The sequence below is a fragment of the Rhinatrema bivittatum genome, chromosome 9 (genome assembly GCF_901001135.1).
Source record: "Rhinatrema bivittatum chromosome 9, aRhiBiv1.1, whole genome shotgun sequence".
In the NCBI taxonomy this organism is placed as follows: Eukaryota; Metazoa; Chordata; class Amphibia; order Gymnophiona; family Rhinatrematidae; genus Rhinatrema; species Rhinatrema bivittatum.
Window position 1 is genome coordinate 132673365 of NC_042623.1, and position 10266 is coordinate 132683630.

Sequence of the window (10266 nt, forward strand, 5' to 3'; positions counted from 1 at the left end):
CCAGCTACTCTCAAATCTCGACCTCCCACACTTTGTCTACGCAGATGACGTGCAGGTCCTTATACCCATCACAGACTCCATCGCCAACGCCCTAAAAAGATGGGATAATGCCCTCTCATCCATCAACTGTCTACTCACACAACTCAACCTAGCCCTAAATCCCAATAAAACCGAACTTATGATCATCTCACCCCAACCCATCAATGCTTTACCCACCCCCTCAGCCAACTCTCCCCTTGCTCCCCCAGTCCTCTCGCAAGCTGTAAGAGACCTAGGTGGTACTCTTGTCCCTCAATTCAGCATACAGAAATTTATCTCCTCCACCCTCAAAGACTGCTACTATAAATTACACACCCTCAAAAAACTAAAACCCATCCTGCACCTCAACGACTTTAGGACAGCCTTACAAGCCCTAATATTATCTAAAATAGACTACTCAAATGCTCTACTCCTAGGTCTCCCAAAGAACAGCCTTGCCCCCCTGCAGTTGCTGCAAAATGCAGCTGCACACGTATTAACAGGCACTCGTAGAAAAGAACATATCACACCCATTCTCAAGCAACTTCACTGGCTCCCCATCACAGCCAGAATTCAATTCAAAACCCTTATCCACAAAGCCATCCACAATCCTGACATGCATTGGTTCCCAGACAGCCTACACATCCGTTCCTCTTCCAGACCCACCAGAACGCCCTACACTGCAAACATTCACACTCCTTCTCCCAAACTCTTCCATCTCACAGCCACTAAACAACGTGCAATATCCCTAGCTGGTCCATCTTTATGGAACGCTATGCCCACCAACCTACGCCTTGAGAAGTGCTCTAAAACATTCAGACAGAATCTCAAGACCTGGTTGTTCACACGAGCCTACACATGAGCCGCACTTCTCCTCTCTCCTATTCTCCTGCACCTATTCTCTCGCCCTCCAGGTCTTCGCCTGAATTCCCCCCCTCAATTCTCTCCTCCCAGTATACTATTGTACATATTCTATTCTTGCATTTAAGTATGGTTTTTTGCGTTTAACTATTTGTACAGTTTAACATTAGTTTCCCTTACCCCCCTAACCCCTCCACATCCTTCCCCTCAAGTTCTTTTCAGTTTCAATGTAAAGCCTCTTCCCTCTACCCCCTTCCCCCCCCCTTTCGCCCCCCTCCCCTCTAGTTCTTTTATCTGTTGCATTGTAAAGCCCTGTTGGCCAATTATTGTTCTATGGAAACCGATGTGATGTTTTCTTAACTAATGTCGGTATACAAAAAACTTTAAATGTGCCCACCCTACACAAAATTCTTTCATGATCGTGTGACCCTGCGTACGTATCCCAATTTCCTGCCAAAGGTCTTGACTGATTTTCACATCAATCAGTCCATTGTGTAGCCTACCTTTTTTCTGAGGTCTCATTCCCATATAGGGTAGCGGACTCTACATACATTGGATTGCAAAACAGCTCTGGCCTTCTATTTAGAACGCTCATCAGGCCATAGCCAGTCTACCCAACTGTTCATATCTTTTGACAAGAACAGAATGGGGGTTGTGGTGGACAAACAGACCTTATCGAACTGGCTAGCAGACTGCATATCATTCTGCTATGCACAATCAGGTCTTCGTCTAGATAGCAGAGTTAAAGCTTACTCTGTGAGGGCTATGGTGACGTTGGTGGCCCAGTTATGGACGGTCCCTGTTGTCAAAATCTTCGGGGCTGCGACGCGGAGCTCCCTACACATGTTTGCCGCCCCTTACTGCTTGGACAAGGATGATTGACAAGACGATAGGGCCTGCAGGTCTGGGACTTTGTTGACCAGACTTTGAACATTTGTAGTCCTAGCTTTCCAGCTGCCCTTCATATTCACCTTTTCTGCTTTTTTGAACTGATTGATTTTACTTCCTCTTCCCTCTTCCTGTTTTGCTTGGGGGTGACCTGCCAAATTTACTGGCCACCTCCTGCCACCCCCTCTCCATGTTTCAAATGGATGATAACGTATGATCTGAATGTTTCACTTAGGATGCTTTTTTTCTGCCATTGACAAATGTAGGCCATCCTTACCATATGATCTTATTGCTCCATACATGGCCCTGGCCTCCAATGTATCTAATCCACATTCTTTACACCAGGATTTGAGCTAGGCATTGAAATTATCTGTATGTATAACCTTTCCTTTGCCTTCTGAAAAGGCAACAATCTTTTCCCCTAGATTTTGGAAATCTTTCTGCACTTTATGAATACCATTTCTAGCAAAGTTATTGGTCCCCAGTGTCATGGATGATGACATTGATACCAGTTTTTACTTTCTTTTATAGTTGTATTCACCACCTGGTTTGCATTTCTGTTAGCTGAGGATCCTGGAAGGCATTTAAGTATTGAGTTCCCAAATTGGTTCCTCTGTTTGAATCTCCCAACAGAAGCAGCTTTCTTTTGACATTTGAGCATGTTGAAGGGTTTCTGGGTGTATTGGGTCACAACCCTTTCAGACCTCTTTTCATATTCTTTCTTAGACGTATTTCTGCACTGGAGAATAATTATGTAAGGGTAACAGCAAAGAGTGGGTGTCTCTTTATCACAGGCCTTGTTCTACCAGAACCCACTGTAATCCATTTATTCCTGTGATTCTGAATCCTGGATGTCAGACTTCTCTGTGAGAGTGGGGATGGATACTCAGGATGCTTCAGTTGGGGAAACTGGGTGTCAGTCACAGGTCTTGTTCTACTCTAGCCCACTGTAAATCTTTTATACCTGGGTTTCTGAATCCTCTGAGAGTTGGGAGAGAGATTCTGGATGCTGCGAAGAAGGGGAGGTTATTTGAATCTTGTATAAACAGCAGAGATAAAGCAAACAATATTGGGAATATACACAATAAAAAGTTAACTAATTAGACTTAACCAAAGCAGGAGACCAGGAGCCGTACTAGAACCAGGTGAGTAGTTCTAGAATTTTGTGTAACTGGACTTTAGTAGTGCTTGGCTTAATTACCCCCTCACTGTGCAACTGATTATACCACTCCCAGAAAGTCTAGTAGGTAGAGTTCTGTGCTCCTCTCTTAATCATACAGGGTTTAAAAAAAAAAAAAAAAAAAAGTGACTAGCAAAAATTTGTATATTACCACAACATTACTATCTATTGGGGAATTTTTTGTATATTATTCAGCCCCACACAAGACAGAAGTAGTACAGGAGAATTAAGCAATGTCTAGTAGAAAACAATAATCCTGCCCACCACAAGTACAGATTGTAAACAGCCGAGATAAAGCAAACAATATTGGGAAAAGGTGATTAAATTCTATATTCATTAGTGATATCCTGAAAACCTGAGTTTTAGGTTGCAAACCCCTCATCTAAAGAATGCAGAGCAAAACCTTGATAAGCCTGCACCTTTTTGAAACAAAAGTACTTTGGACTGCTGAAGTTAAAATTAAACTATTTGGCCATAACCACACAGAAAACATTTGGAGAGAGTGAAGCATTTGAAGAAAAGAACACCTTGCTAATCAATAAACACTAGGCTGTAGCTGTTATGTTTTGGAATTGTATAGCAGCCAGTAGCACAGAAAATATTAAGTGGATGAAAGGAAGGATGGATTCAACTAAATATCAACATATCTCATAATGAGCTAATGTCTCAGAAAATGAAAAAAAATTAAAGCTGAAAAGAAGTTGGATATTTCAGCAAGAGAAGGATGCAAACATACTTCAAAATAACCATTAAATAGGCACTTTCATTTTCAGGGTTTTTTTTTCTCCCCTGGGAATGTCAATATAAAAAAGAAAAAAAGAAAAAATGACTGTTTTCCATCAATAAGCTGAGTGAAACAGTCATACTGTCTTGGGGTGCGATGTCATCTAATGGCGCACGGCTCGGAACCTTCTCAGAGTAGCAAAGCTTGATGCTTTGCCCGTGCGATTACCTCACTCAGTTCTTCAGTTGAGTTTTTTCCGTGTTACTGATTGGACACACATCTTCTCAGTTCATTAGTGAGTTAAAAAAAACCAAAACAAACTCCCCAATACTCTTCAATGTCTGAAAAAGCTCTGGGGTTCAGGTACTGCTCGTGCGGCCACATTATGCCTGCAATGGATGGACATAATTATTATCTTTGTCTTAGCCCTGACCATGAGCAGTCTGCCTGTAGGGATTATGGCCACATGTCTCCTCTGGCTTGGTGTCAGAGGGCCAAAAAAATGGCAAGATTGCACGAAGTGGAAACTGTATCCTCACAGTCAGTCAGTTGGGCGCCATTGCCTTGCCACTCCGAACAGTCGTCGCCAGGTCCAAATCACCAACATAGAGACACGCACAAACGAATGTTGTCAGAGGGTCCACAAACAGTGGGGCAACCTAAATAATGGAGCAAGCACCCCAAACCTACTGAACCCACACCCCATAAAAATAAGGGCAGTGCTTCGGCTGTAGAGGCTAGACCGCAGTCAATCTGCATCCTCGAAGCTGGGAACACTGGTGCAGGAGTTAGAGGGATACCCAAGAATAGTGTCAGTGACCCAGGTGGTTGGCACAGCCACTCGCAATGCACCTCAGCGCAACGCACGTGTGTCAGTCCATGGTGCGAGTCCTGCGATGCACATAGCACCAACACATGGCGCGGCAGCCAGGAACAAAGCAGTTGATTCCATGTAACACAGATGCACCAAAAATGAAGCCACCATGTGACACAAGACTGCCGCAGTTGGAATAATCAAGATTCCTGAAGCCACCCAAGGAAAACTTTAGTTAGGTGCCCATGCAGATGATGCAAGAGCTGCACTTACGACCTGTCCCTCAGTTCCATGATCGTGACAGGACAAGAACTCTCATCTCATAAAAAATCACTGAGGAGGCTACAATGGGACATAGATGTCTCAGTGGAAGTGGAACCTGTCCTATTAATTTATGTGCCCATATCATGGTCGTCTGACAACATCACCTCGATTATTTCTTCAGGAGCCATTACAGAGTGGTCTTCAAGTCTTTTCGGACTTATCAATGGTATTGAGATGAAAACATGAGGAACCCCAACGCCAAGAAATGCAGTTCTTCGGGGTCAAGACCATCTTTGAGGAACCTAGACACGAGTCCCCTCTTCATTCTCTAGTATCTGACAGCCATTCCTACAGCAAGTCTCTGACAGCCATTCCTACAGCAAGGTCACACACATGACCATATCCTTTTGTCATCACCACACAAAAAAATGATGAAGTTTGCTCCACTTTTTTCAACTAGGAGATCAGCAGAGGCAATGGAGCAAATCTCTTCAATAATTAAGGTGTTATTCTCTTCCTTGCAACCGAACATCAGCCCACCAAGGCTTCACTTTCCTGTCCTGGACCAGAGCCGAGAGGAACAGGGGAGAGACTATTCTTCACCCACAAGAGATAGTCCGAGGAGCCCTAGATTACCAGAAGGCTCCCCTGCCCCTAGGGAAGAACCAGATAAGGCAAACCTCTCTCTGGCTTACCACTCCCCACAGTTGTGACCAACCTCATCTGTAGGCCTTCCGTCTGACGAACCAGAGGAATCCCCGAACATTTTTCCTTTCCGGAAAAATAGTCTGACGTACTCTAAATTTGTAGAAAAAATGGAAGAAACTCTAAAAGTGGAAATAAGGAAAATCCCAGACCCATGCAAGTAAATCTTTGGAATACTGAAGATCTTAGACATTCCTTCTGAACCAGCAGCCCTACCATCTCATAAAGATTCCGTGCTTCTAAAATCTTGGGATTTGTAATAGTCCTATCTCCCAGTAGCCAGAACATTGGATTTGAAATTTCATCTTAAGTCTCAATGTTATGGCCTGGTGCAATTACCTGACACATCGGTCATAGCAGAATCTGCCATGAAGAGGGCAAAGAAATTGAAACTCCATGTAATGACGACAAACTCCTGGATGACTTTGCTAGAAAGATCTTTTCAGAGTGCCATGTTAACCTCATACATTCAATTTTATATTGGGGCAGTTCATCTGAGTGCTTACAACAACTCAAACCTTTTGTATGCTCTGAGACTGGCAAACAAATAATACCCCAGTCGCTGCAAGACCTAGAAAAAGGCATTCGGCGTCTCCTCTGTTCTGTTTACAAGACTTTTGAAACAACTTCAAGAATCTCATCATCTTCTATAGTGGCCCATTGGACAGCTTGATTATGAGCAAATGCAATCAGAGAATATGCTTGAAAAACTAGCAGATTTGCCATGCTTAAGAGATGATTTGTTTGGGGGTCAAGCTCTGTGAAACAGTAGTGAAAATAAAAGAACAAAATGTGGGGGTGCAATCTCTCACACTCCAAGCAGACCAACCCACCCTGTTCAGATGGCTGTTACCACAGTACCAAAAACCCTTAATGAAAGCCCTACAAACAATATACCCAGTAATTGGACACCAGTCTACCAGCAGCATTTCCCACTGACTCAACAACCATTGCAAAGAGGACATCTGCAGGACCTCAGGCAACAAAAACCTCAACAGCAGATGAACCCAAAAAACTAACAGGGTTTTTGAGAAACTCCAAGCCAAAGCCACCTGCTCCTGTTGGGGGCAGAATATTCAATCACCTTTCAGCATGATTCCTAATAACGTCAGACCGCTGGGTATTGAAAATAATTCAAAAGGGCTACCACTTGCAGTTCAATGCTTCCCTGAGCTTGTCTTGATTATCCCTTTCGATGAGGCACGTCACCAGATCCCTCTCTTGAAGAAAGAAGCAGAGAGCCTAGAAGCACAAAAAGCCATTCATCATATCACATCTTCTTAAGCAGCAAGGGATTCTAATCCCAATTCTTCCTCATTCCGAAATGCACAGGGGATCTTTGTCCAATATTAGACCTCAGTCCGCCCAACAAAATACTAAAGAGTTCAAACTGACAACATTGAAGTCCATTTTGCCCTTCATACAGCAAAGCGATTGGATATGCTCACTCTATTTGAAGGTTGCATATGCACATATACCAATCCACCTTTCATGCTGGTAGTACCTGTTTTTCCAAATAAAATTGTATTGGTAATTAAAGTGCACTCTTTTGGACTGTCTTCTGCCCTGAGAGTCTTCACAAAGTGTCTGAGTAGCTGTGGCTCATCTTCATCGCAAAGGACTACGAATCTTCCCATACCTGGACAAATGGCTCATAGTTTCCCCAACCCACCAGATCTTCAGAAGGACTTCGCAGCATAGTCCAATGCCAGGAGCAGCTAGGCATCCTCATGAATTACGAGAAATCAATCCTCCAGCCTACCAGAATCTTGCAGTTCATAGGGGCAAGGATAGACTCTAAACAAGAAAGATTGTTCCTACCCAAATGCAAGGCACACCTCCTTCCACTTCTAGCTTTACATCTGAAAGGCAAACCAGAACAGTGCGCAAAGACTTAGTACTACTGGGCCACATGGCAGCAGCAATACATGTATCTCTCACCCTTCTTCATATGTGGAGATTATAGTGGGGCTTGACAGAGGGAGCACCTCTATGACCTCTCCAACTAATTCTCACCACGGATGCCTCTGCCACAGGTTTGGGAGCACATCTTCTTGAATACCAGATGCAAGGCCTGTGGAAGCATTATATTAAATCAACTTCCTGGAGCTCAGGGCGATTCACAATGCTTTAGTAGTATTCGAACATTACCTAAGGGGAAAAGTAGTCATGGTTCACAAAATCAGGTGGCCATATTTTACATAAACCAGCAAGGAGGATCAGGTTCATTGAACCTATGCATGGAAGCGACTGATATGGGAATGGGCAGCCCAACAATCCATCTTATTGCAAGCAACGTGTCTACCAGGAATAGCGAATGTTCAAGCGGATAAACTCGGTAGAGTGTTTCACCTGCACAAATGGGCTCTAGACCAGACAATAGCAGACACAATATTTGCCGTCTGGAGCAAACCCTGCATAGACCTCTTTGCAACTCAATACGATACAAAACTGCAAAAAGTTTGCTCTTTTCTATCCAGTCCCAAAAGAGTCACAAGATGCGTTCCTTCTCTCAGGGACAAAAGTGTATTCAGGATCAGGCAGAGATGATTCTCATAGCACCAGTGTGGCCAAGACAGCCATAATACATGTCTTGTACAACTCTCAACATAACTGTTGAAGCTCCTAGAGAGCCACCTGAATAGACTGACACAGGAGATTGGGACCCTCCTCCATCCTCTCCTTTCCTTATTCCACCTCACGGCTTGGATGTTGCGTGCCAGATCTTAGAATCATTAAGCCTCCCACGGCCGATTGAGGATGTTCTCCTCTCTTTAAGAAAACCCTCCACTCGCCATAACTACTCTTTCAAATGGATTTATGTACATTGGTGTCATTCATAGTCGACTGACTCATTCAACTGCCCTCCGGAACTCCTGCTCAACTACCTTTACCATTTGTCCAAAACAGGCCTTCAGACATAGTCAGTAAGTGTGCATTTGTGCATGCTCGCAGCTTACCGCCACAGAGTAGATGAGCAGTCAATTTCAGCACATCCGTTGATGTCTCGCTTTATGAAAGGCCTCCTGCACATACTTCTACCAATACAGAAACCACCCGTATCTTGGGACATTAACATAGTTGTAATAGCTCACATGGCAAGCCCCTTTGAACCTTTAGCGACAGTGCCTCTGAAATACCTTACTTGGAAAGTTTTATTCTTGGTAGCAATTACATTAATCAGAAGGATCAGTGAACTACAAGCCATAGTTCATATTTCTCCTTATTTGCAATTCTTCTATGACAGGTTACTACTACAAACATAGAATATTTAAATAGACAAGGTCCTAGTGTATGCTCACTATATATTGCACTATTCCACAAAAATGTTTTATGATTATTTCTTTAATTGTATTCTTTTCTTCATTATTACAAATTTCTTTAATCCTTAATACAATATAATAACCTCATTCCACCACAATACCTAAAAAAAACCCACACATTCATTCATCCAGATCATACCACATTCATACTCCCTCCAACCCCTAAAAAATTCACACAATCCTTAATATCACAAATTCAGGGAATCCTTCTTATCCTATTTATCTATCACCACTCTCAATACACAGTTGTGAACTAATGAGACCTATATTGTTTTTATCAATGTAAGTAAATACATTTCTTGAATTGATATTTGCAAATATCACCAAACGTGCACTTTTCTTACATTCTCAAACCACAATAATAGAGATCATATTTCTTCTTTTGTAGAATTTATATGAAGTCCAAATGTTTTTTGGAGTAAAAACTTTTTTTTGCTCTTCACAATTAAATGTCCCAACAGTGAGTTCACTTTTCATTTGTCCATGTTCACACAGGATTTATCTTTCTTTGGTATCAAATGGAGTCCATTTTTCTTTTTAGCTTCTTTAGCCATAATCTTCTTCACCAATGGACAACTCTATTAAAACATACCCAACGCCATGGCGTTTTGGCGGCTCTTTGCCACCTGCATCAGGGGTCAGTTCACAATGATGCTCTCAACGTCACCAATGGACACCAATTCCAAAGCATCTCTCAGCAGCCCTTATAACTGTTTCTCCACAGCAGTTACGATTTAATTTCACAAATGGGTAAATCCCAGATTAACTTCGTTTCTGCTCTCTGCTAACAACGTACTTCCCAAGACCCCATAAAAATAAGAGAACAAACTTTACATACTTGTAAACAGCCCTAGCGTATTACATGGAAAGGACCACAGGAAATTCTAACAGCTGTTTCTCTCCTATAACCCCAACAAGCTCGGAGTTGTGGTCTCCAAAAGAACTCTAGCTAACTGGTTAAGATTGTGTATTCGTCATCGTGGTAGATGGTAGATCTCTATCTCAGAGCAGAAAAATTCTTCAGTTCTATTCGAATATATCGTCATATAGCATGATATCCTCAGATGCCTTCTCCCTGAATTGGGTACAGAATCTTTTGGATGCATATATTCCTATACACCTGGTGTCTAAAACATAATTGAAAAACTCAGATCTGAGGCTATGATTCTGATAGCCCCTTATTCAAGACTGATTTGGTTCTCCTTTCTGGGGGGGGGGGGGGGGGAGAGGGTTCATAAAAAATCCAGTTCAGTTTGGAAATTCCATAGCTCATCACAAGGAACAATGTGTCATCCCAGCATCAAGTCCATAACTTGATGTTGGGATGATGATATTAAAACTTGGTTCCTTGAATTTACATGAGGTTCTATTTTGTGTTTCTTAAGCATTCAGATAGGTCAATCCCAATGAGAAAGTTATGCTTCTCTGTCAGCAGATGGAGACAGAGCAAAAGCTGACATCGTGGCTATATAGTCCCGCCCCGAAATCA